At 39.6% G+C, this 27071-nt stretch overlaps 1 long non-coding RNA gene across 1 annotated transcript in view; it reads right to left on the bottom strand.

Annotated features, from left to right (window-relative positions):
- Positions 1-324: 324 nt before the first annotated feature.
- LOC147600567 (uncharacterized) overlaps positions 325-27071 on the bottom strand; it is an 87705-nt gene continuing 60958 nt past the window's right edge. The window contains exon 2 of the long non-coding RNA XR_015258789.1: positions 325-393. This is a non-coding gene — a long non-coding RNA (uncharacterized LOC147600567). The remainder of the gene's footprint in view (positions 394-27071) is intronic.

The raw sequence follows: 27071 nt of genomic DNA on the forward strand, positions 1-27071 counted from the left end.
CATTATAAAATAAACACTATTAGAAACAATGCTTTGGTGCTGCTTTCCAGCTACTGAGTTGTAAAAGTAATTCTCCTATTGAAATTATTTTTCCAGTGAGGTTACTAAGGTGATGAGCTACTTTGGAATAGCCAACTTCATCTTCATAATTTTAATACTGTCGTAGTTCAGCCCCGATCAGGACCAGACTACGCAGTATCTCTCTCGCTCCCCCCACCCTCCGAGAGAATAGGGGAAGATGATATAAGGAAAAACAGATCAAGGTTTGAGGTAAGGACAGGGAGAAATCCTTAAAGATACCGTCACAGGCAAAACAGACTTGACTTTGGGAAAAACTATTCATTTATTACTAAATCTAGCAGGATAATGAGACAGGGAACAAGATAACCTCCCCTCACCCCTCCCTCTTACCAGGCTTAACATTATCTCGACTACCTTCCCCCCTCCCCGAGCGGCACAGGGGGGAAGAGGGAATGGGGGTCGCGGTCAGTTCATCACGTGTTGTTTCATGCCGCTGCTTCATCGTCAGGGGAAGAACTCCTCGCATTCCTCCCCTGCTCCTTCGTGGGGTCCCTCCCACGGGCCACAGTCCCTCGTGGAACTGCTCCAGCGTGGGTCATCTCTTCCACGAGGTGCTTATCCCTCCAGAACAGCTGCCCCAGCGGGCCCTCCATGGGCCACAGCCTCCTTCAGGCCTCCACCTGCTCCGGTGTGGGGTCCTCCACGGGCTGCAGGTGAATCTCTGCTCCTCTGTGGACCTCCATGGGCTGCAGGGGGACAACCTGCTCCACCATGGTCATCACCACAGGCTGCAGGGGAATCTTGGCCAGGAGCTGCATTACTCCTCCCCCTCCTTCTTCACTGACTTTGGCGTCTGCAGCCATTCTTCACAACAGGCTGGCAGACGCCTCTCAGGATCCTTTTTACATCTTATTCACTTCTCATCTCCTCTCCACTTCTTGCAGCCAGGCCAGGCTGAGTTGGGCCCAGTCGGCTGCCCGGCGGGAGGCCAGAGGGTTGAGGCCTGCAAGGCCCACAAGGCTTGTGCCTCCCCTTCTCTGCCCCCACTCAGCTGCTTCACATCTTCTCTTCTCTTTTTTTTTTTTCTGTTTTCCCCTTCTTAAATACATTATCGCAGAGGCGTTATCACAGGACATTCTGCTACCAATCAGCTCAGCCTTGGCCAGCAGCAGGTCCGCCCTAGGCCCGGCTGAGTCCACTAAACAAAGGGGAGCGACTTCTAGCAGTTTCCTACAGAAGCTACCACCATAGGCCCCCCCCTCACTAAACAAAACCAGAACAAATACTTACTGCATTGATGATCAGAGGGCTGGAGCACCTCTCCGACGAGGACAGGCTGAGAGAGTTGGCGCCTGGAGAAGAGAAGGCTTCAGGGAGACCTCATAGCAGTCATACCTAAAGGGGACCTACAGGAAAGACGGGGAGAAACTTTTCAACAGGGCCTGTTGTGATAGGATGAGGGGTAATGGTTTTAAAACAGGAGGAGATAGATTCAGGCCTAGATATAAGGAAGACTTTTTTTATAATGAGGGTGATGGAACACTGGAACAGGTTGCCCAGAGAGGTGGTTGATGCCCTATCCTTGGAAACATTCAAGGCCAGGTTGGATTACGCTCTGAGCAACCTGATCTGGTTGGAGATGTCCCTGCTCCTTGCAGGGGGATTGGACTATGATTCTATTATTGCAATTTCAGAGGCAAATATGATGGAAAGTGTTGTAATTTTAATATGCATTTCATGGAAACTGTTAGTCAGAGTTGGCAAGGTAGATGTATTATTAGTCTGTCAGTAAGTACTACAGACCTATTAATAAGTAAGTTTACTTCAAAGGTAAATTTAGTATTTGTTTCATGACATTAAAGAACTGTTATGAATCTGACATATTTGGCAAAATAACTTTAGCCTATCGTTCTAAATCTTATTCTGGATGACCACAGGAGTTTTGCACCGACATGACTGCAACTAGAATACTGAGATTTCTCATTTCTCACTAGCTTTCAATGTCCTCACTTTGCAGACAGGCAACTGAAGTTCAAAGGGATTTGCTCATTCTTACAGGAAGTCTGTGGTGAACAACTTCAACGTAGATTGCCTAACACTTTCTTACCTCAATGTCTCACATCAGTAAGTGCAGGTGCCCTTAAAAAAATTGCCACTTCCATTAAGTGTCTTTCCATTTATTAGTCTACACTTAACTGGGTGTGATGCATAAGTGACTAAGTTTTTAATTGCTACAGGATAAGTTGTATCTTGGAAATGCTGAGACTGATTTTCTATTCCTGACCATTGTGTTTCAGAAAGGGAGGAAAATCTGGAGGCTCGTAAGATTCATGAATAACAGACTTTCTTAAATGATCTCAGCTCTGTCAGGTCCTGATTGAAATTGTTTCTCTTCAGAGTACTTGCATTTCCCCCGGCCCCTTGCTAGAACACTGCTTTACTGTAGTGAGTTCCTTTTCTACTATCACTAGGCTGGGAGACACCTAGCTGCAAAAAAAAAAAACCAAACCAAAAAACCTGGCTAGATTCCAGAACTGTAAGAAGTAACTCCATACCAGCAACTCATCACAGTGTAAAATGAAAGGAAAATACAACACTGTCAAGGCATGAAAGTCTAAGAAGTCTTCTAAACTTACATATTGAGATTTATATTCTCTTTTGATATGGATACAAATGTGTCTGACACGCTGTTCCTTGTTCAGGTGATCTTGATGAATGTAGCTAATTGTTCTACTGTAGTTGTCTGTTGCAGGTTGCCTAATAAGTCTTCATAAAATGCCTGTGCCGTTACCCTTTTAGTCTTTGAAAGGATGCTATAAAGTGAAACTATTAGACTCACCCTTTGAGGTGCCACACTAAAGATTGATATCTAACAATACAGTATTAGGTGAAAGAAGCATTAGAGCTCATAGCAAGAATGGTATCAAGAATTGGGGAGATTTTATTCTTTATACTTTAAAACACATCAAACTCTTTGGGTCATGCGGGACGTATAAAGTTTTTCTCTTTTCCTCTTTTTCCTCTATCAGTATTTCTAGCTGATTTTGCAAGGCCTGGATAGTTTAATGGGGAGTCAAAGGAAAGTAGTCTAAACAGGCTGAGGACGAAAGGTAGGGTTTGCATTTTGTTTATACTTTTATGATGCTAAGGCACAGCTGAGCCTTTGGGTTTGATTTAGCCCTTTGGATACAGTCAGAAAGTTCTCTCAATTAAGGTGCACTAAGGAGATTACTGAGATTAAAAGTAGTTCTCTGAGTGGGTGCTGGTACCAAAAATTAAAATGTGGATCTCTGAAGAATTGGGCTCTGCTCTTTAGAGGATTGATGATGCCTTCTCTTCATAGAAGAGCTCTTTTATTCAGCGGTTACAAGGCAGATGTGAATCAAGTCAACAAAAGACTGCAGAAGCAAATTACTGCTAGTATGCTGGTCGGTAGATTAAGAAACTACAATATGCACAACAGTTAAATGGATTCTCTGAGGCCTTTGGTCTATGAAGAATTCAGGAGACGTGGTGTAGTTAATCAATTACCTGGGAAGGAAACTAGTGACTACACAGATACTATCAGTATATTTCAATAACAAACCAGGGCTTTCAAGTAAGCCCTAAAATTTTTCAAGGAAAAAGCACCTATAAGTAAGGGACTTCATTTGACAGGTACGTGAAGGCTACGTGAGCCTGTCAATATTTCCTCAGAAAATTTAATAATAACAGCAGTAATTAGCTCAGAGTAAGTATTTTTTTCCTCAAGTTGCTTTCTTTTACAACTAAGTTGATCTCCTGACATAAAAAGGATTGTTTTAAAAACTAATAATTGCATTTGGTCTTTCTGGATTTTCTGTAGCTAAAATGAGCTCGATTTTTAAATAAATATTTTGTATGCACCCATGGCTTCTGGGCGTTAGCCTCTGCATGTTTATAGCTGAACAGTTAGTCATCTCTAAATAGTTCAAACTTTGCCTCTTCAAGGTCATCATGAAAGTATTTTCAGTACCACTACTCTCCAGTGTAAAATTTTGTCATCTAAGAGGCTTAGAGCTTATCTTTTCAGTTAATTTAAGTATATGCTTTTTGGTCTTATCTAGGAATTGACCTTGGTGATTTAACTTTCTGGGAAAACTGAAATGTATTGTCTTTGCTGTGCTTTTACTTCACATATGTCAGTTCCAGAGCTTAAAAAAAACCAGAAAACAAAAACCAAACAAACAAACAAAACTCCACAAAACCACTTTTTAAGGTAACAAAGCCTTGCATTTGCTAAAGAAACTCTTCAAGAATAGCTCATTAACTGACTTTGACTTTGTAGAAGTCATATTTGGACAGATTTTGGCTTCAGATACTGAGATCTCAGAAACTTTCAGATAAAGAAATTTAAGAGCCTGCAGGTATATATAACTAACAGGGTGGCTTTATCTAGACTGCAGCATCCCACATAATATTTGACATTTCCATAGCACATTCTTGATGTATAAAGCCTGAGAACACCTCAGGAAGGTATGAGGATGTTAATCTCTCCATTTTTATACACTTAGAAACTAGGTCATGTTATTCAGTCATTTCATGAAAAGATTTTCCTTCTCTTTTGTTCCGCAATGATGCACTTTTTTTTTTAACTGTCAGTCAAAACAAGGTGTAAAGACCACATTGCAGGACAAATGGTGTATAAAAGGATTTTGTGAGTTCTGTCATATCTATGCAAACAAGACGAAAAAAGGCTTGCAAGTGTGGATGGTTTAAATGCAGCACGGTTCACAAACTGACAGAAGATCAACTTTGTAAATGCCTCTCTGTTGCAGCCATCCTCAGTATATTGTTTTTGGAAGTTACAGCACATGAGAGCTTTTCTTACACTGGAAGTTAACCTCATTTCGCTACAGAATGGGCCAGAACTTGGGAGTATGGTAAGTCAAGACATGTGCAAATAGGTGCTTTTAGCACTGTTTCACAGCTCTAATTCCAGTGCTGCTCTGTGCCAGAGAGTGTAACTGTTAGAGAAGCCCAAGGGCTACCATGGTCACAGGAAGGAATACATATCAACTGGGTGTGAAATAGCTGGCAAGTTCTTATGTTAGCCCCATATATGCAAAGTTAGCTCCTCGGAATGGATTAAGGTGACAACTCTTCTAGGCCTTTAAACACTTATTTCAATTCTAATTTATATTTTATCTTAATCAGTGAGAGACTTATGTGGGCATGCAACCATTTCTACTAGCTTAGCAAGAAGCCAACAAAAGTGTAGCAGAGTCATTTTGGATTTTCTAGTCTTATTTCAGACTGTCCTTAAACGCCATTTCACTTCAACAAAATTCAAGCCATGTGTATAGCCTCTTTCTTCTATTAAAAAGACTGCCTTGACAAAACACATACTGTCACTGTTTTGTCAGGCTTAATCACTGATTTAACACCAGTGTGGCCAACTGACCATGGTAATAGGATTTATGCATTCTTTGAAGAAATTGTGTACTTTTCTATGTTCTCACTGAAGAGGATCTGAGCACAGCTGCCGATGCAACAGCTCGTGACCTCTGGTTGCACAGACACAGATCCAGGATACTGGCATCTTGAAAGAATCCTAATATGCACAGTAAAATTTCATGTTACAACAATGACTAGAAATAACTGTCCTTTTTGTTCCTCCCTCTTCCACAGAGCATAAGTTAATAGGTCTGGAGTGCTGAAGCATCTATCTAAAAAGGAAGTCCTTGACCAGAAAAGTCAAGGAGAGAAAAAGCCAGATTTTTTTTAATATTTAGCTTTGAGAAATCCTATCATTTCAAAGTAAAAGATTAGCAAGGACATAAGCCATCAACTAATCAAGTTGATAAGATGCCTAGTGGATATCACAGATAAACAGCTTTATGGTGTATTTATCTTGTAGAGAGACTAAATTTCATCCTTACTGTCTTCTCTTTCTACATTTATCTTGGAGTTTCTTTACAGATCAAAAGTTTATTGAAAGCTGCATAAGAAGGCACAGTTTCATATCCTGCTGGGAACTTTTTGACATATCTTTAAAACAGGTGGACATACAAAGATTAGAGACAGGATCTGAACAAAATCAATGAAATTCAGTCCAAGAGGAGCCAGAGAAGAACTGTGCAGATTCTAACATTTGAAAGAGAAATGACACTGAGTGCCACCACTGGTGGATGGTTTCAGGAAGCTTTTCTCACTAGGGCTCCGGGAAAATTACTTTGAGCCCTGGAACAGTGCTGCTTATGGTATAAGGGACTATAATTTAAATCGTCTTGCTGGGGAGAGAAATTGAACCATCAAGAGACAAAAAGCTTGTCTTTTTATACCCACCCTCAAGATTTTGAGCAAACTGAAAACTGTGTAACTAGGGTTTACATCCTGTTATACGACTCTATCATTAATAGTTGAGGCAGATTAATTGGAATGGTAAGGCAGCATCTGGGGAAATCTAAAAGCAACAATTAATGTGCCCTAAAGCTGTTCAACATCAGAGAGAGAAAACTCTTTGGCAGTTTTTAGTTTATTGCCTTTTCACTCTCCTTTCATTAGAGCAGGGACAGCTACCTTAGGCATCTCAATGTATGACTGCCTATTCTAACATGGCTTTTATCACCAGCATTTGGAGCCTCATGAGGGCGTGGAATCATTTCTCATGATGGGTTGCGGGGCAGTCATAACCACCTTGAGGTGGCTCAGAGGGCTGAAACAGAGGTAATGTGACAAGGCAGGCCCATTTTCACCAGAGTTCAGGGAGTGGAAGTTTAATTAGTTGGAACAGTCTCCCCTTGGACTTCGCTTTAAAAGGCAAAATATGTTGAAATAAATTATTTCAACTCTACCCTTTAGTCTCTGTGGCTGTGTGTATTAAGCAAGTAAGTGTTATTTTCCTCATTAATCAAATAAGTAAAACCAAGATATACAGACTATGTAGGGTTAGATTATGTGTTTTGGAGGGATCAGGGTTTAGACTTACCATTATGACTCATAATGACCCATATTTCTTGTGTTGTTTCTGCTGTAGTGAAATGACAGCACCATGGTGACATTTGTGCCATGCTGACCATGCTATTCAAGCAGGATGGATCTTGCTTGTTTTCCCAGTAGATGCAAAATTTTTCCACCTCCTGTCTCATGAAGACTTGGTCAGCAGCTGCACTTCAGATTCAAGCTCAGCAGTGAAATTCTTGCAGGGTATGCAGAAAAACTCATAGCTGAAGTTATGCTATTAATATTTATACTTTGGGTTTTACATCTCTTACTAATTTTTTCCCCCTCTGTTGAAGGCCTATCTTTTCGCTATGCCACGTGCAGCTCTGCTTCTCAGTTTGCAGTGCCTTCACAGACCCTGGTGCGGGTGGAGATAGTGCTAACTCACAGTAAGCTGAACAGAGTAACCACTTAAAGGAGTTGAGATGCAGAGGCATCCTTTGTTCAATTAAGTATTTCCTCCTATTTGAGCTGTGTTGAATTCCTGAGAACTTATTTGCTTTCTCATTAACTTCTTAATTCAGTTTCATGGCCTGAAATTTTATTTTGTGGCATGAGAAGGCTCTTACTTACATGCCCCTTTGAGCTCTGGGGACTCTACCAGTTTGTTTACTGCTGGTAGCAGCAGCAAGCTTCACTCTTGTTCTTCCCAATTAAAATACACAATGCTTTTTCATTTCTTTCACTGCTCCGTACAACGGATTTCTCTTCTGATTCTAGTGCTTCACATTTTTATTCTTAAATCTGCATTACTCTTATGTTTTACTTTATAAAAAAAAAAGTCCAGCAAATGATAGAATCATTTAAGTTGGAAAAGACCTTTAAGATCAAGACCACTGTAAATCTAACACTGCCAAATCCAACACTAAAGTATGTCCCTAAGTGCTACATCTATACATCTTCTAAATACCTCCAGAGATGGTGACTCAAACGCTTCCCTGAGCAACCTGTTCCCATGCTTGACAACCCTTTCAGTGAAGAAATTTTTCCTTATGTCCTATCTAAACCTCTCCTGCTGCAGCTTGAAGTAATTTCCTCTCATCCTGTCACTTGTTACTTGGGAAAAGAGACCGACAATCACCTCCCTACAACCTCCTTTCAGATAGTTGTAAAGAACAATAAGGTCTCCCTGAACCTTCTTTTCTCCAGCCTAAAGAATCCTGATTCCCTCAGCTACTCCTCATAAGACTTGTGCTCCAGACCCTTCACCAGCTTCATTGCTCTTCTTTGGACATGCTCCAACACCTCAATGTCTCTGTCTTGTAGTGAGGGGGCCAGAATTCAAGGTGCAGCCTCACCAGTGCAAATTACAGAGGACAATCACTTCTATAGTCCTGCTTGCCACACTATTTCTGAAACAAGCCAAGATGTTTATGTTTGAGATTCTGTGAATTCCATTTACTGGATGGATGATTGGTTTTCCTGGCATAGACGAAATTTTGATAGGAGATAAAATGAGAATATTTATCACTTGCTCCTTCTGAACTACTAAATTATATGTATGCTTAAATAAGCTGTTAAATTCCTTTGGGAGTGCCATATTGTAATTTATCTCTGAAAATTTCTTCTCTGAACAGAAAGTTTCTGTATTACTAGCCAAATTTAAGTCATTAGTAACTAAAAGACAAGCTAACTGCTACTGGGTTATAATACTTTTGTGCCACTGCAACTTTCATAATTCTGTATTAACCTATTTGTTGAGGGAATATTTAGGATGAGAATCTTGATCCACATTAGCACTCCTAAACCCCCCAAAAATCCTGGATATATTTAAAACCTTTGAGTTTTGAGTTGTCCCTCTAAGATATGAAAGTCTTCCAAATCTTCAAAACTAAGTCAAGTCAGCATTCTTCCCTCTGTAGATCTGCTATTCCATGTTTTGTATGCAGATCTACAACATATACAGGCTCCTTCACAAATTACACTTTCCATTGAGGTTTAGCTTCTTCATTGTGCTCTTTGGCAATGCACACGGTTGCCCTCCACAGCACTCAGAATAAGCTGAAGAACAGTCTGTATAGCTGTAACATATAGATTGTTCTTATCGGAGCTGTAATGCCTAACTTGATTAATAAGCTGATGATGGCAACAAAAGCAAGGGGTAAAGGCAGCACGTTGTATTTAGTTTTAAAAACGTCTAGGGAATCTGTATGAGATTTTTCTGTTTTCTGAGCTTACTGGAGACCATATGACCTCCAAACATCTTTTGTAATCTAAACTTTTGTGTTTCAAAACTAATCTGATGCTCCAGCTGTTGGTCTGACATAAGTATTCATGTAAAATACCTTGAATCCATTTTCATATGCAATTAGAACTTCAATTTTAAGTTCTTGGGGTGTTTTTCTGAGCTTAGCATGGTACTTTTCCATGTTAAATGGTAATAACCAGAACTATAAAGTATAGGGTACAACTGGTGTTACTACACCCACAACAAACAGAATAGCCACTTGAATCCTGCCTGTCCAAACAGTCCTGAAAGCAATCATAAGTGCCAGAGCTGCTCTGCTGCGTGTCATCCCTCAATATTCGCATTCCACAGCATGTGATAAGCTTCAGAGATTTTTTTATTTGGTAGATTCTCTTAAGTCTTTCCATTAAGATAAATCATACTTGTATCTAGGAACAATTCACAATAAGTTATTAAAGTTGTGGTGATGAGAATACTCATGCTTCTTTGGCTTCTCTGGTAACTACTGCTCTGAGGTATTAAAACAGCTTTCTAAGCAAAATCGAGTCTTTAGTAAGCTGCAGCTTTTCAGTAGTCAAAGTTGTCATGTGTGGAATGTTCTAAACAAACTCCACACAGTGGCTTAGCACCTTTTTTGAAACATTTTGCTCTTTCCTTGACTTTTAGTCCTTGATACGGACTGATGGATTCATGTGCTGAGCAGGAAGTGCAAGAGGATCCCTTGAGCCCTTGCCATGAAAAACCAGTGAGCTCTCAATATGATCTCCTGCAGTAATGAGCTGTTTCTAACTTTATCCACCACATCACAGACTCTGTACACTATGGAATTTAACATCTCAGCCTATTAGCTGATACCCTGAGCAAGTCAATATGTCAAAAGACTACCATATGTAATTCTTGATTTCCTACCAGCTGTATCCCAAGATTATTGAATCATCAAGCACATGAACTGTAGTTTGTGATCCTTTGGTATGATTCCAGATACTGTAACAGCTGAGATGATTTGTGAGGCATTTGAACATTTCAAATAGGGGGAAAAATTCTCCAAACAACTCCAAATTAGCTGAAGAACAGAAGGAAAAAATGCATGAATTATTTATAAAAGAACATATGCTCCTTCCTATTCTTTTTTTGCACATGACTTGTCAAACACCTTTTTTTTTAGACATTTGGAAGCCCTAGGGAAAATAGTATTGCTGCAAATGCACATACATCTAGATGTATGTAGGCAGAGCCAGGTGCAGTACAGTAAAACCTCCAAAAAGATGCATCACAGAGAGAATGTGCACATTGTGATTGCGTGCTTAGGAGTGATGTTTTTCTAATGGTACTTAATCATGTGTCGGAATCTGTGAGTGTATACTGTGGGAGCTGTAAATAAGTATCAAGTTTTGCACGTAAGGTTTTGGTCAGAGTCATTATTTGTGAGTATTAAAGAGGTTTTTCCATTTCCCATTCCATTTTGTGAGGGAATAACATTTTGTGGTTTCTTTTGTCATCTGAGTAACAGTTTTTGATAAGTGTTAAATAATCTGAAGTTCCTTAAGGACTTAGTCCTAAAATTCAGTGCATTTCAAATAATATTTAAAGGGATACTGTAAAAAGTCACAAATTTTCCTGGAGAACCGATAGCCTCGCTTCCTCTTGTGCAGAAGTTCTTAACTTTTTTTTTTTTTCTGTTGTTGACAAAGTTAGTCTCAAAAGATGTATCCTGAAATATGTCCACATAGCACAATGTACCAGGGTCACCTGGGACAAGCAAGATGAAGCAAGCCACGACACAGGATCATACAGAGAAACTGCCTTGCATCCTTGAAGCAGTATAGTTCCATGTTAATTAGCTCTGTCTCCTAGCAGGGTGGTTTTTAGCCCTATGTGACTAGTTAGAGTTCCTAAACCAGCTCATTTGGCACCAATGTAGAGTCTCCGGTTGATGCTCAGCTCATGCTCTAGACATTCCTGTTAGGTATCTTTGAGAATTTTACTTTTCATCTCTTGTGCTGCAGGTTCCCTGTCTGTGAAACGGAGAAGGTAAAAATACAATAGCACATCTTATCCTTTTGTTAACTGCTCTTTCATCTATTAATGCAGAATTTAAGTAAATAAAGGGCATTGTTATATAAAAAAAGAAAACTTCCAGAAAACCAGTTGAAGGCATTGTAGCCATATTAATCTGTAGCAAGTTCCTTTACAGCTGCCCAAGACCTGTCATTGTTTTTCAACATATTTGCCTTAAGCAAAGCACTTATATTTTTTGGCTTCTTTTCTGAAGGCTTTGTTGTGTGTGGCAGTAATTACAATTATTCTAGTAATGACAGCTCTGTAAGTGTCATCCTAGTTCTCAAAGCTTGCTATCATAGCCAACAGCCATCACAGCATAAGTGCCACATGTTAGCTTTCCCAAGTGAAATGTCAGACAAGTTCCCCTCTTGCTGTTTACTGTTCCGTCTCAGGTGTGTGCATGCACACGTGCACACACAACTTCTGGGAACCGACAAAACAGACCCTTTGTTAGATGCCCCAGAAGAATTTCACAGCAGAGTCCCAGCACAGATATCAAAACAAGTCCCCGATTTCTCTCTCTCTGGAGGCTACCTACTCCACCTGTTTATTGTTGCCTGCATCAGGCTTGGGGAAATGCAGGGACCTGGTTATCAGTCAGAATCGCGCATGCTGCAGCTGGTTTCCCAAAACTTGGAGAGCTGTCTCCAATTTATTGTTAAGCATTTGTTAGGATAAAAGTGCAGACATAATTGCAACATGAAGCAAATTTAAAGTGTGAAATTATATCAAGAACGTGAGTCAAAAGCTCTTGGAAAAAAAAAAGGAACAAAAAAATCTTTGTGCTGCTTTGATTCTTCCCGTCTTGTATTAAACAGAAACAGTAACTGGTCCTTGGGTAAAGCGGGTTTCAGATTCATTGCACAGCATAAATATCCTGTAATCTTTGCAATAACATTGCAATTTCATAGATTTTTTTCAAAGTAAATATCAGAATATAAAATCATTAATTTTCAAGTTTCTGTGGATCACTATAGATAAAAAGTAATTACTAACCTTGTTCTACAGAGGAGTTGCCATAAATAATGATGTATCTTTTCACAAGTAAGATTGCTTGTATGAAGTAATTGTTATGTAGCAACCTAACTTCTGCATGAAAATAATGGCCATCTTATTAAAGTATGACTAATGCTTATATGAAGTAAATAACTCAATCTAAGAAAATTTTTCAGAACTGTTCCATGGAATACTACCTTACCATATTTGTGTGTAGAATTAGTAAGCTTTATTGTTTATCTGCAGCTTAGGTTAATGTTAATGCTTTATAATCATACCTTTCAATAGCCACTGAAGAAAACAGATATGTATTTCTACAGTACTAAATTTTTATAGAACACCTCCTACAGAAATCTTTAATGGAAGTTTATTCATTTATTCATAACACTTACAACTGTGCAAATCCAGAGCAAAATGGTTAAAGAAAACCTATACAGAGGTTATGTGACTGTTCCTGTTTAGAGAACTCTTTTGGACTCTGCAGACCTTCATGATTCTCAGAAGTGTAAAACATTGGCAGCGGTAAAAGAATTCCGGCAAGTTCTAAAAAATTCACTTTAGGAAATCCCAGGTTAAAGAAAAAAAAAAAAAGTAGAAACTTCCATATACTAGAAATGGTATAAGTGACTTGTTCAAAAATATACAAGACAATTGATTTAAACTGAGAATAGTTCCTAAGTCCTCTGACTCCTTTTTGTATACCTTGAATAAAACCAGTTAGAATTTTCCTTCCTCTATCTTCCTTAATGTTTCAGTGAAGTAGGAGAACGAGAAGCATGTTAACTGAGAAAAGGAGGAAGACTAAGACTTACCATGGTTAGACTTTGTGATCTTAGAGGTCTTTTCCAACCTTAATGATTCCGTTCTATTCTACCAATGAAAGCCACCTGCAGTCATGTTGCGCAGAGTGTGAACTTAAAAGATGTTTTAACTTTCAGGGCTTCAATGAATGATAGATATTGCCCCTAGCTCCCTTTTATTATATCTTATCCTAATCTACATTGGTAGATTGCTGTGCTTTCCACCAGTACTTTCAAGTAGATAAAATTTATTTATTAGGACAAGAGGAAATGGCCTCAAGTTGTGGCAGGGGAGGGTTAGATTGGATATTAGGAAAAAATTCTTTACTGAAAGAGTGGTCAGGCACTGGAACAGGCTGCCCAAGGAAGTGGTGGAGTCACCAGCCCTGGAGGTGTTCAAAAAACACGTAGATGTGGCACTCCAGGACACGGTTTAGTGGACATGGTGGTGTTACATTGATGGTTGGACTTGGTGATCTTGGAGGTCTTTTCCAATGTTAAAGAGTCTGTTATTCTGTTTCATATTAATGACTACTAGTGAAACAATGGCAAAGGTAAAAATCTGTGTGAGATAATGCAGAGGCCTGTGTTGCTTCTGGAGGAATGTGCAGCATTCTTGAATACAAAGTACCATCCAGCTTTGGAGGAGAGTAGACAGTTTCATAAGATCAAAACCATACTGGTTTGCATAAGCTGTATATGCTTACCATGGACATGTGATGAGAATCACTCTAAGCATAAAATTAAGCAGATATGTTGGGCCTAAATGTTTTGGGGAGTTTTAACAATGCTGAAATAGCTTGCAAATTCATCTTGATTTTTACAAGCTCTTCATGTCACACTTACAGAAACATACATAAACAGATTTTATCCATTTTATTTAAGGAATAACAGGAAAAAATTTAGTGAAGGGTCAAATCTTTAACTAAATGGTCTCAAATAGTTTTTCACTTTCTTGATTTGTCAGAATGACCTGGGAAAGGTAGATTTTATGCCAGATGAAGAAAAGAATCAGAATTGACAGAAGATTAGAAAAATTTAATTGTGTAGTTTTAGATAAAGTCTAAGATTTAGTACATACTGTCTTGTCACAAGTTGTAAGATAGAGCTGTAAGATTTGGTCACAACAGCAACACTGAACAGGAAGGAAAAAAGAGATTACTTCAGACTGTACAAAACAAAGTAATTTAAGACCTTTCAGTCATCACAGGCTGCTTTGGATTGCTCCAGTGTAACTGCTGTGATTTTCTTCATTTTTGTAAGGCAGAACTTCCACAGCTAGATAATTAAGTTTGTAAATGATGCAGAAGACAGCTTAATGTCAGTCAGCACATCCAGGTGGAATCAGATTTGTCGTTCTAAACAAGGAGCTTAAACTCAAAGTACTAATTAGCCACCTTTTGGTTATGTAAGTCTCTCTAGTGTTTATTTATTTAGCAATGTTAGGTAGGTAGCTGGTATAAGCAGAAAAGTGCAGAGACATGAGTCTTGTCCAAGGATGTCCTAGACAGCTTGACTCTTTTCTTTCCTCTCATTTAAAATTATGCAAGACTGAACTAAGAAACAGAAGATAAAAACAGCTCTTCTGAAAGCTAGAGATATCTGAGGAAGTGAGTTAAAACAAAAGTAACTTAGTTTACTCTGGAGCAGCTATCAGCTAAAATAAAAAGGACTGGATCTTCCACTAAGGAGGATCTGAGATTATTAGAAACTGAGAAGACTGGGTGCTCACTCAGTCATTTTGGTTACATCTGCGCTGCTGTCTCAGAACACAATCAAAGTCAAATTATCAGCCAGCTTGTATTAGTATTTGCAGAAGTGTCCTCCTGGCCAGTCCTGGGGCATCTGATTTCAAATTCCTGGAAGGAAACTCAAGCTGTATGCTGTACAGCTATCTTGTGTTGATGCCAGGCAGAAAATATAAGCTGAGACCCCTTCTCAGAGCAGACTAGGTTCTTCACAGAAGGTAGTTGGCATAGTTGATTATACTGGTGAGTGGGACTCTTGGGCAGTCTGAATGGAGGGTGTCTACAACAGCAGTTTTTGATGCCTGGAGTGATTTTTTTTTTTTTCTGAGTTCTTCTATATTGCCAGAAAGGTTATTTCTATTATTGTTATCTAAAGTGATGTTACTACTGTTTCTCTCCATCAATCAGAATCTGAGGAAGAAGGAAGAGGAAATCTGTGGTAGAACCTCTAACGCAAGGCAATCTTTACCTAGGAGTGAGTTCTTACCTTTCCCAGTATTTGAGAGGTCATTGTAAAGGTTGGTTTGGGTTTTTTTTTGTGAAGGAGCAGTATCTTATAACAGAATGAGTTTTCAATTTATGCCGTGACAGTGCAGTATTCCCATTGGAAGACCCCAGAATAATACAAATAATTGGTATTATGCAATTGTTTCCATTCTTTGATCCTTTTGTTTGGGTTTTTCAGCATTCTGACCCATTGGCTTTCCATTTGGTTCCTGCTTTGCTTCTTGGACTTGATACACATTGATTCCCTGGCTTGCGGGGCCTTAGTCTGGCTTCTAATGCCACTCATGCTATGCCTCTCAGAATTGTGTATTCCTGCTTCCTTCCACTTCTGGCCAAGGATAGTGACCGTGACTGTTGTTTCCTGCTTCTTCCTCCAACAAATATGAGAGCAATAGGGATTACAGTCATGATCCCAGAGACAGTAAAGACTTAATTCCTATATTGCCTTTCATGCTTTTTGAATAATATTCGTTGCATTAATAATTCCACTAAGAGCTTCCAGATCATAGGCAAGTGACTCTTGGAGTTTTATCAGTTGCTTTCTTTCTTATGTTCTTTTAACGTCTACCATCCAGTCGAGTACCTATTCTGCCATTTTTGTCAATTTATTCTAAGATGAGTATGAAATCTTGCTAAATGCTTTAATCAGTAATTGTGAATTCTTATATTTTCTCGTGTTTTCCAGTTAGGTATTTTTCTCAGTTTTGCTCATAGATCTCCATATACATTTCTAATTACTTCACTCTAAGCTTCATACTAGACTCAAACTTATTTTTTTTTTTCAATTCATGTTGCAAAAGGACTATATGGTGTCTTTTTATCACAGTTCTTTCAAAAAAAAAATCAGTAAAATTTATTCATTTGTCACTGTATTTTTCTTATCCTTATGCTCCAATTCTCTGAAAAAAAACCTCTTGATTTTCTGCTTTGGTTGTAGTATTATTGCATCTGTATGTACGTCTTAAGATTTTTTGATTGAACTTAAAGTTTCTGCTTAGTTTCCTTTTAAAGTGCTGCAATAAAATCTTACACTAAGATTTTTTTTTTTACTTCATGCAACTCTTATTACTTGTTTCCTTCATAGTTTCCCATTCTTCTCCAGTAATTAAGCTTCATTGTTTTGCCTATAGTGTTTTGCACTGATGCCTTCTTGTCTCATTCCTTTTTCATTCCTTTTTTACATATTTTCCCAATTTTGTTGTTATCAAATTTGTACACCAGTACAGATTTCACACACCTGTGAAGTACTTAATTATCTCAGAAATATTCAATAATATTTCTGTGACTTAATAATTTTTATATTTGTACAACTCCAGATAATCTTACCAATTTAATCAGCATGTCTTGTTGTCTATATGCTTCCATTCTCTTCCTGTAGGTCAGTATTTTCCAGTTTGTTTACATCAGCAGTGTATTTTCATCAATTAATGCATTTCACATCAGTGTATTTTAAAGTGAAATACATCTTTTGGCATTGCTGACACTGTACTTGCAGAACTGGTCTTCAGTTACAAATTTTATTTTATTGTTATGCTTTGAAGTTGTATATGTTAAAAATGTCACCTCTTATAAAGCCAAATTGGATCAATTAACTGTATTTCAAAAAGTTATCCCATTTCCTTAGGCAATCTCTTCCTCTAACTACCATCTTTTTGGGATATAACTTTTCCCACCCATCATTATGTTGGATTCTTCTGCCTCATTTCATTGCCACTTGCATGTACATGTACAAAGTGGTACCGGTCTAGTAGGGAGTCCAGCTGTAGAGATGTGCTGCTGAATTTAAGTACAACACTGCTCTTAATTTCAGGATATTTTATTTGTTTGTGAATCAGCTGTAGTTAGGCTGGTTCCTACTGGAGTACTAGCTTTAAGTTTTGTTATTCATATACTAAATAAGGATGACTTTGGTTGTTCTGTTGTTTTCGTTTTTTTTTCATGCAATGCTTCTACTCATACCTTTCCTGGTGACTCTGATAACTGAGGCAAAGTGCACTAAATATCAGAAAGAATATAGCGGGACTTCAGGATAAATAAGCCAACAAGTATTATTGTGAGTAATGAAGAAGAAGAAAACATTAGCATCAGTAAATATAAACACTAATGCTTTGAAACTTGCCCACATATCTTAGGGAGGAGACTGAAAAGACACTGAGGAGGCTGTTTTGACAGATATGGGGGTTTCAAGAGATTGACTGACAGGATATTATGAAGGATCCTGATTGAGCTTAATGGTGTAGCAAATGGGAACCAAATGTCGCAAACCATGGGGAAAGCACTGAGATAGTTGACTCATTCAATTTCTCTTTGTTTGTCAGGGTAGTTAGCCATCTGATATGAACTCACTCCATGTGTTACTGTCGTGGTTTTGTTGGTGAGGGGGGGCCTAAGGTGGTAGCTTCTGTAGGAAACTGCTAGAAGTTGCTCCCCTTTGTTCAGTGGACTCGGCCTGGCCTAGGGCGGACCTGCTGCTGGCCAAGGCCGAGCCGATTGTAGCAGAATGTTCCGTGATAACGCCTCTGCGATAACGTATTTAAGAAGGGGAAAACAGAAAAAAAAAGAGAGAGAAGAGAAGATGTGAAGCAGCTGAGCGGGGCAGAGGTGCAGAGGGGGAGGCGCAGGCCTCACGGGCCTTGCAGGCCTGACCCTCTGGCCTCTTGCCAGGCAGCCGACTGGGCCCGACTCGGCCCAGCCCGGCTGCAAGAAGTGGAAAGGAGATGAGAAGTGAATAAGATGTAAAAAAGATCCTGAGAGACATCTACCAGCCTGTTGTGAGGAACGGCTGCAGACGCCAAGGTCAGTGAAGAAGGAGGGGGAGGAGTAATGCGGCTCCTGGCCAAGATTCCCCTGCAGCCTGTGGTGACGACCATGGTGGAGCAGGTTGTCCCCCTGCAGCCCATGGAGGTCCACGGAGGAGCAGAGATCCACTTGGAGCCCGTGAAGGACCCCACACTGGGGGAGGTGGATGCCTGAAGGAGGCTGTGGCCCGTGGAGGGCCTGCTGGGACAGCTGTTCTAGAGGGACTGCACCCGTGGAAGAGATGACCCACGCCGGAGCAGTTTCATGAAGGACTGTGGCGTAGGCGTGGGACCCCACACTGGAGCAGGGGAGGAATGTGAGGACTTCTTCCCCCAACCATGAAGCAGTGGCGTGAAACAACATGTGATGAACTGACCGCGACCCCCATTCCCTCTTCCCCGCTGTGCCGCTCAGGGAGGGGAAGGTAGTAGAGATAATGTTAAGCTTGGGAAGAGGGAGGGGTGGATGGAGGTTATCTTGTTCTCTGTCTCATTCTCCTGCTGTTTGTTGTAATAAATGAATAGTTTTCCCCAATTCGAGTCTGTTTTGCCTGTGATGGTAACTTTAAGGATTTCTCCCTGTCCTTATCTCAAACCTCGAGCCGTTTTTCCTTATATTTTCTCTCCCTGTTTTCTCGGAAGGTGGGGGGAGTGAGAGAGAGACTGCATAGTCTGGTCCCGATCGGGGCTTAACTACGACAGTTACTAATCAGAATTAATACCAAAGCCAAATAGTTACCTCCTATAAGGAGATGAACTCTGTCTTCTCTAATACACTTTGTCTGTCTCTATAAGCCAAAAAAGTAAAAAATTCTACATGTGTATGTATGAAAAACAACTAACTAAGTGAACAGTGATTTCTTCTAGGGAATTAAGTTTATTATGCCACTAACAGAAAAAAAATGTGTAGTTCTGAATTTTTAAAAAACAGCAGTCAGAAGGAACAACACATGCTAAAATAACATACCTTGGATCCAGCACTCATGGGATAAAAACTGTGAGGGGATAAAATTCCATTCCACAGCAGACATGTCCCTTTCAGAGTCATACTTCATTATGTGTGAAAGTTAAATCTGTACATTTCAAAATTCTCTTTTTAAAAAAAAAAAGAATCCATTCCTCCTGACCAAAATATTTTAGGCCCTTTGCACCATCATATGACATAATACAATATCAAAGTATTTGAAATAAGTGATTTCAAAATGTGTCATGACCTGTCAGGATAGCCTTTCTCTGGCGCAAAAGTTTTACATCATTGATTCTATTTTGCAGGAACTGGTAGTAGCTTTAAGTAGAAGTATGCTTTCTAACGCCATGTTGTTTCCTCAAGGCAGCAACACTCAGCTCTGCCGTACATTATAGAAACTCAAATACATGACAGGCACCATACAATTGTTGTGAAATTAATGAACTGTAAAGAATAGACAACAGAGATCTGTCAGCATTTTCCTATTAGATGAACCTGTTTGGGAAGACTGTGGGATCAACATTGTGTGTAAGCAGAGGAAGAATGAAATTATAAAAACTGTTCTTAAAACTCTTGTGGTGTTCAGAATCTAGGCTTTCCCTTTTTTTTTTTTTCCAATAAATTGCATATCAAGGGCAGATTTTCCCTAGCTTTTTTTCCATATGGAATCATTGAATATGAACACAGGATTCTGCCCATGTGTTTGTTTCTTTTTGAAGTTTCCGTAAGCCTGAATCCTCCTTCCAACTTTAAATAAATAAAAATGTCAATGAATTCTGAAATATCAAAGTAATAATTTTGAAATAATTTTTGAAAATATTATTTTTGGGGTGATTGATCTAGGAAGAAACAGATGATCAGATGAAAGAAATGTGTTGTGATTTCTCATCTCATAAATTTTTTTAAAAATCAATATTAGGCAACTAGTGTAACAGATATTAGTGTTAGACTCTACACTTGTAAACCTTATCCCTTTCCTCTTCTTCTGGTTTGTATGTGTCGTCTTGGTTTTGATGTTTAATTGAATGTTACGTGAGCTGTAAAATCTTTTGAGTTGTAGGAAAAGGGACCTGATGGGCCAAGTGCCATGGGAGTCGGCCCTGGAGGGAAGAGGGGCCCAGGAAAGTTGGTCCATATTCAAGGAGCACCTCCTCCAAGCTCAGCAGAGGCGCATCCCGATGAAAAACAAGTCAGGCAAAAAGGCCAGGAGGCCGGCGTGGATGAGCAAGGAGCTCCTGGACCGACTGAAAGTGAAAAAGGAAGCCTACAGAGGGTGGAAGTGGGGACAGGTAGCCTGGGAGGACTACAAAGAGGCTGCGTGAGTGGCCAGGGATAAGGTAAGGAAGGCCAAAGCCCTGGCAGAACTGAATCTGGCCAGGGATATAAAATGCAACAAGAAGAGCTTTTATAGGTACGTAGGGGACAAAAGAAAGTCCAGGGTAAATGTAGGCCCCCTCCAGAAGGGAACTGGTATCCTGGTTACCCAGGACATGGAGAAGGCTGAGGTTCTCAATGACTTTTTTGCCTCCGTCTTCACCGACAAGAGTTCCTGTCCCACCGCCCAAGCTGTAGAAGGTGCAAGCAGGGACTGCGAGAATGAAGAACTGCCCATTGTACTCGAAGAGCAGGTTCGGGATCATCTGAGGAACCTGAAGGTGCACAAGTCCATGGGTCCTGATGAGATCCATCCGCGGGTCCTGAGGGAAGTGGCAGATGAAGTTGCCAAGCCACTGGCCATCATATTTGAGAAGTCGTGGCGGTCTGGTGAGGTCCCCGATGACTGGAAGAGGGGGAACATAACCCCCATTTTTAAAAAGGGGAATAAGGAAGACCCAGGTAACTACAGGCCGGTCAGCCTCACCTCTGTGCCTGGCAGATTCTCCTGGAAACCATGCTAAGGCACATGGAGAGCAAGGAGGTGGTTGGTGACAGCCAACATGGCTTCCTCAAGAGCAGATTGTGCCTGACCAATTTGGTGGCCTTCTATGACGGGGTGACGGCAACGGTGGACAAGGGACGAGCAACTGACATCATCTACCTGGACTTGTGCAAAGCTTTTGACACTGTCCCACACGACATCCTTCTCTCTAAACTAGAGAGACATGGGTTTGATGGACGGACCACTCGGTGGATAAGGAGTTGGCTGGATGGTCGCACTCAGAGAGTGGTGGTCAACGGCTCAATGTCCAGGTGGAGACCGGTCACGAGTGGCGTCCCTCAGGGGTCCGTGCTGGGCCCGGCCCTGTTCAACATCTTTGTCAGCGACATGGACAGTGGGATAGAGTGCACCCTCAGCAAGTTCGCTGACAACACCAAGTTGTGTGGTGCCGTCGACATGCTGCAAGGGAGGGATGCCATGCAGAGGGACCTTGACAGGCTGGAGAGGTGGGCCCGTGCCAACCTCATGAAGTTCAACCAGGCCAAGTGCAAGGTCCTGCACCTGGGTCATGGCAATCCCAGGCACAAAGACAGGCTGGGCGGAGAATGGATTGAGAGCAGCCCTGAGGAGAAGGACTTGGGAGTGCTGGTGGATGAGAAGCTTAACATGAGCCGTCAATGCGCCCTTGCGGCCCAGAAGGCCAACCGCATCCTGGGCTGCATCAAGAGGAGCATGGCCAGCAGGTCGAGGGAGGTGATTCTCCCCCTCTACTCTGCCCTGGTGAGACCCCACCTGGAGTACTGTGTCCAGTTCTGGAGCCCCCAGCACAAGAAGGACATGGACCAGTTGGAGAAGGCCCAGAGGAGGGCCACGAAGATGATAAAAGGGCTGGAGCACCTCTCTTATGAGGACAGGCTGAGAGAGTTGGGGCTGTTCAGCCTGGAGAAGAGGAGGCTCCGGGGAGACCTGATAGCGGTCTTCCAGTACCTCAAGGGGGCCTACAAGAAAGATGGGGAGAGGCTGTTTAGTAGGGCCTGTTGCAATAGGACGAGAGGTAATGGTTTTAAAATAGAGGGAGGTAGATTTAGATTAGAAATTAGGAAAAAATTTTTTACAATGCGAGTTGTAGAACACTGGAACAGGTTGCCCAGAGAGGTGGTGGAGGCCCCATCTCTGGGAGCGTTCAAGGCCAGGCTGGATGAGGCTCTGAGCAACCTGACCTAGTCAGGGATGTCCCTGCTCCTTGCAGGGGGGTTGGACTAGATGACCTTTGAAGGTCCTTTCCAACCCTAACCATTCTATGATTCTATGATTCTATGAAAAATACAGGAGATAAACATTTGTCATTTAACAGTGTTAACAATGGATGTTAATCATGGCTTCCCCCAGATAAGCCCACATGATGCTTATTTAACTGTGACTTTCAAAATACTAGAAAAGTACCAGGCACTAAGGTTTTATCTTCTATATTCATTTATTAAACTAGTTCATAGCATCCGTATTCATCATTAAGGTTTTAAATGTAGCCAGCTGAAGCTACCAGTTCGGCAAGTTTTCCAGAAATAAATTTTAACTGGTATGAACTGAGAATGAGATGCTATGTGAAGGACGCATGTACTGGTGTTTTTGGTTTTTTGGGTTTGTTGTTGGGTGGGGTTTTTTTGTTTGCTTGTTTTTGGGTTTTTTTTTTGTGCAAACTGGCAACCTTAATATTCTAGTTTATATAAAAATCTGTAACTTTTCTAATATAATAACTATAAGCAAAATCATTTGGGTCCTATGGTTATACCTGCACTGTGTTACCTGATGTATTCTTTAAGTTGCAGGAATCTTCCCTTATTTGTGTCAGTCACATCGGGTTCTGCCCTGTGAATATACAGTTGCATCAATAAAGTCTTTGTTTGGGATGATATATTTAGTCACGGGCAAAAGTAAGGAAGAACGATTTATATGACCATATTTTTATAAGAACAAGCGTATGCAGACCATTTACATTACAACATACACCTAAAAAATGGAATGTGTTTCCAAAGCCTTACCCTCTCAGGTAAATATATGCACCCAAGCAATTGCCTTGTGAATTCTGAGATGGGTCACGGTTTCTTTAAAAAGATTTGGCGTCCCCTGAATCAAAAGTACAAATATCAACTGTATGCAAAATCCTAGCTTTGTTTCAGAAGTCATCGATGCCTGAAAATGAACATGCAGATGGCGGACAATGATAAATGTAGATTTACAGGGGGAGAAAGGGAGAGCGGGTTGCAGTTGTACTTCCCCCTCTGTTAGCACTGGCCGTGTGACTGGGTCTGGGCAGCTTCTCAGCCTAATATACTACAACATCAGGTCTTGATGACAGGTAGTGATTCACTTCTTTTCAGAGCACTAGAGTGGCCTCACTTATAAAACATTGACCAAATTGTTCTTGCTAAGAAATCTTGTTTCTTTTACATGTAAATCTTCTCAAATGCTTGTGCACTCTTCTTTTGCTGTATCTCTACTTAGCAAAATCTAATCCAAAACCAAGTAGAAGTATTATAGCTCTATAAAGCACATACAATAACATAATGCTAATATATGTTTACAACTTATGTTATAGATGTTGCTATGGTTACGCATCATGAAAACTTCTGAATGGTATCATATGGCTTATGCAGGTATTTTTGGGTATTAATTAACAACTAGCCACTTAATTCGTGCAACTGCTAACCAGCTAATATTTTGTCTTCTGATGGAAGATTCTAAATGAGGTAGGATGAAGTGTGCCTGCTCTCTGCTTTTTCTTTCTCTGCAAGTTGTTTAGAAGAAAACAAGTTGGTCTTTTTTTGTTGTTGTTTTTCTTGTCACTTTTGACAAAAATGCAAGAATTCTGATATTTTCATCTTTTTGGAAGTACAGCTTCAAAGCTGTACTTTCCCAGCTGATTTCATGTCTACTCTCCTGAAATGTTCTGTGTGATAATACAGACTACTGCATTTGCATTTACTATGGCATCCTTCAGTGCAGTGTATGTCAACTAGCTTTTTCTCTCCAGTCTGCAAAAAGTAGTATTTTATAGTGTCTGAAATTAACCTCTGTGTGTGGTTGGTGTTTTGGTTTGGTTTGGTTTGGTTTTTTTTTTTAACCTTTGGAAAGGAAGCAGCATAAACCACTGGCTCATCCGTTCATTCCAGATGTTTTGCATGTTTAGATGCAGCACTAGACTGAACACTTGTTTGCTTATTTGCCGATGATGATTATCTAACAGGGTTAACAACTTCCTAATAATTGAATATTGTGCTTTCCCATTTAGTGTATTACTATTCCATATCACTTACTATTTATCAGTTGATTAACTTTTAATTACAGTGTTTAAAGCAAAGGGCAATGTTCATTAAAATAGAGCCTGTCAGACAGAACACACAGTGGAGACATGGAACAGGGCTTTTCTTCTCTGAGGTTGTTTTTGCAGCAGTGTGGGCCAATCATCAAGAACCCAGATACTCTAGTCATAACAAAACATGTTCTTGGAATTTTTAACTTGACTTTAAAAATCCATTTAACTTCAAGGAGCATTACAAAAATGATAGATCTGAAATCAAAGTACACTGTCTAACAATATAACTGTTTAATCATAAATGACAGCTCCATGAATTTCCCCTTCTCTCCCCTCGTAGCTTCAATCTGCTTGGGAGAGAATGCCTCCACTGGTGAAAGTCATTTATTCTCTGATTCTGTCTTTCAGTCCTTAGCTAACCTGCCAAAACCATGAAAGTACACTAACCATATGTTATTCAGAAAAGGATTTTCTTCTGATACAAATGCCATTTCCCTGGAAACTGGTCCAAATCCACCAACTTTTTTCAACACAGTAAACAATAATATTATTGTAATATTTCTGTAGTATTTCAACAGTATTGTACTATTCAGATTAATTCTAATCTGAACCAACCCAAATTTCCAAAACATTTTTCATTATCAAAACCAAAACTTTATGATTTTCAAAAAAATACATGCAAAGAATATATTTTTCCGGGAATTTTTAGTAGAGAACTCCAACCAAAAACGCTTAGACAAACATCTGAGTCTTTTTCATCTTCCAAATCCAAGATTATTAATCATCATTTTGGTCTAACAAAAACTGATTTTGTTGATATTTTTTCACTTTTTTGTTGGCGCTATTAATTTGATATACATTTTTAAAATACCTTTGTATAATGCTTAATACGTTGTTTTCTTTCTGAAGATGTGATAAGCTACAAGACGTATTATCTCCATGGAATCAAACAGTAAGCAAAGCCTGGAGATAATTTAAAAAGAGCCTTACAACATACTCCTTGTGTGTAAGTGAAAATTTTGTCTCTGGTCTCAAGCCAGATGAGCAGAAACTTCACTAGAGATCTAAACAGAGAAAATAATTTCAGAAAAGTGAGCAGTCCAAAATGAATCAATTACAGGGTTGTGATTAGCATTGTTACTTATGTTTGGCAACAAATCAGTAGCTTAAAGATATAAAAACAATTTATAAGTCCAATATTTGACAAATGCTTACAGGTCAAAACTGGTAAAACTTGTCTCTTTTTTTCAGAAACTTGATGACAATAGCAAAAAAATCCCATTATAGACCTGTCAGTTGTCATAAGATGCATTATGCTGAAGTGATGTAAAAACACAAATAACATTCAACAACAGCTACAGAAAATGAAAATGTCTTCTGCCCACATGGAAGCCCTTTCTGCCTCACCCATGTCAGATTTAAGAGGTGGGATATTTATAATGGAAGCAAGTTAAAGAAAAGGACTTGTCAGTTTGATGGAAGACATTATTTGGGAAATAAAACCAGAACATGATAAATTGTGAGTAAGACTGACTCAGGAAGGGCCAGCCCTGCATGGGTAATAGGTATAATTCTTCTAGTTGATGTAAATAACTTGTTACCATTCTGGACTAGAAGGTAACGGAAGATTGAACCAAGGAAATGGCTGTGTGGAACATGTGTCTTTTATAATACTTACCAAATACTGCTTGCTGTGGGTGAGAAATTAAGTTGTTCAGTGTGGCTTAGCTGACATAATCTTAGAAGAAAAAGGGTTTTTTCCTATGTGAAAAGTATTGTGGAGTTTATCCTACCTTTACCACAGAAGAGCAAGTCATTCCGTCATTTGCTGAGGTGTTTGAACATTAGTCATCTATTGTCTCTTTATTGTGTGAAAGTCAGGTCAGGCTGGTCCGCAGCTATGACTTCTATGGTCTCTAGTAATACTTAGATGGATTCCCAAACTTACTTTTCCCAAAACAATACAGGAATCTACAAAACAAGTTATTATATTTTAGAACTGAATCTCAGTTTGTATGCAAGACTGATGTACTGTTCTTTCACTTGTTTACAAGTTTACAGAGAGCTTGCTTCCTGATTAAAAACCTGAAGTCCTGCTAAGCAGATCTATTGATTTTATCATAAAGCTACCCTCTATGAATGCTCTTGATTTAACTGTTAATCAAAATCAATCATAAAGTTTTTGTCAATATGAAAGAACTACGTACAGAGTATAAAAGAAAGGAGGGAAACTATTTGGTAACAGAAGTCATTTTAGAATGGATTTCAATCTGGCTTGGGACAGTATTCGTATATGAATGAAAAACCTTACTAAGAAAGAACATGAAGATGATTAACTGAAATAAAGATGCATCTCTGCTATATTTTTTCCTGTAAGTCAATCAGGAGAAATATAAGTAGGACTCAAATTTTTACCGCAATCATAAAAAATTAATATGTAATTTGCCAGATACTTTCAATCATACGAGGCAAAAAAAAAAACCCAATCAAACAAACAAAAAAAAAACCTGTTTTCTTCAAACCTAACTCAGAAAAGTCACCTAAACCAATACAAAACTGTTAGTGTAAATTACTAGAAATAAACTTTGGTCAGGCATATTTGCAACTTGCAACTACAGATTTAATTTTATATATCCTATCATTGCCATGTTTCAAAAGGCAATAAAAACTTTACTGTGAAGAAAAAAATCCTGTTTTTAAAAAATGTACATTCTATGTGTGAATAATTATTAAAATTACAACTGATCTTTCAGTAACTGTGCTAAAAAACCACCATGAAATACAGGTGAACCTAATAAAAGACAGTTAGACTATATCCCCACTCCTGTCC

Source organism: Chlamydotis macqueenii, chromosome 5 (assembly GCF_036417535.1).
Source record: "Chlamydotis macqueenii isolate bChlMac1 chromosome 5, bChlMac1.mat, whole genome shotgun sequence".
In the NCBI taxonomy this organism is placed as follows: Eukaryota; Metazoa; Chordata; class Aves; order Otidiformes; family Otididae; genus Chlamydotis; species Chlamydotis macqueenii.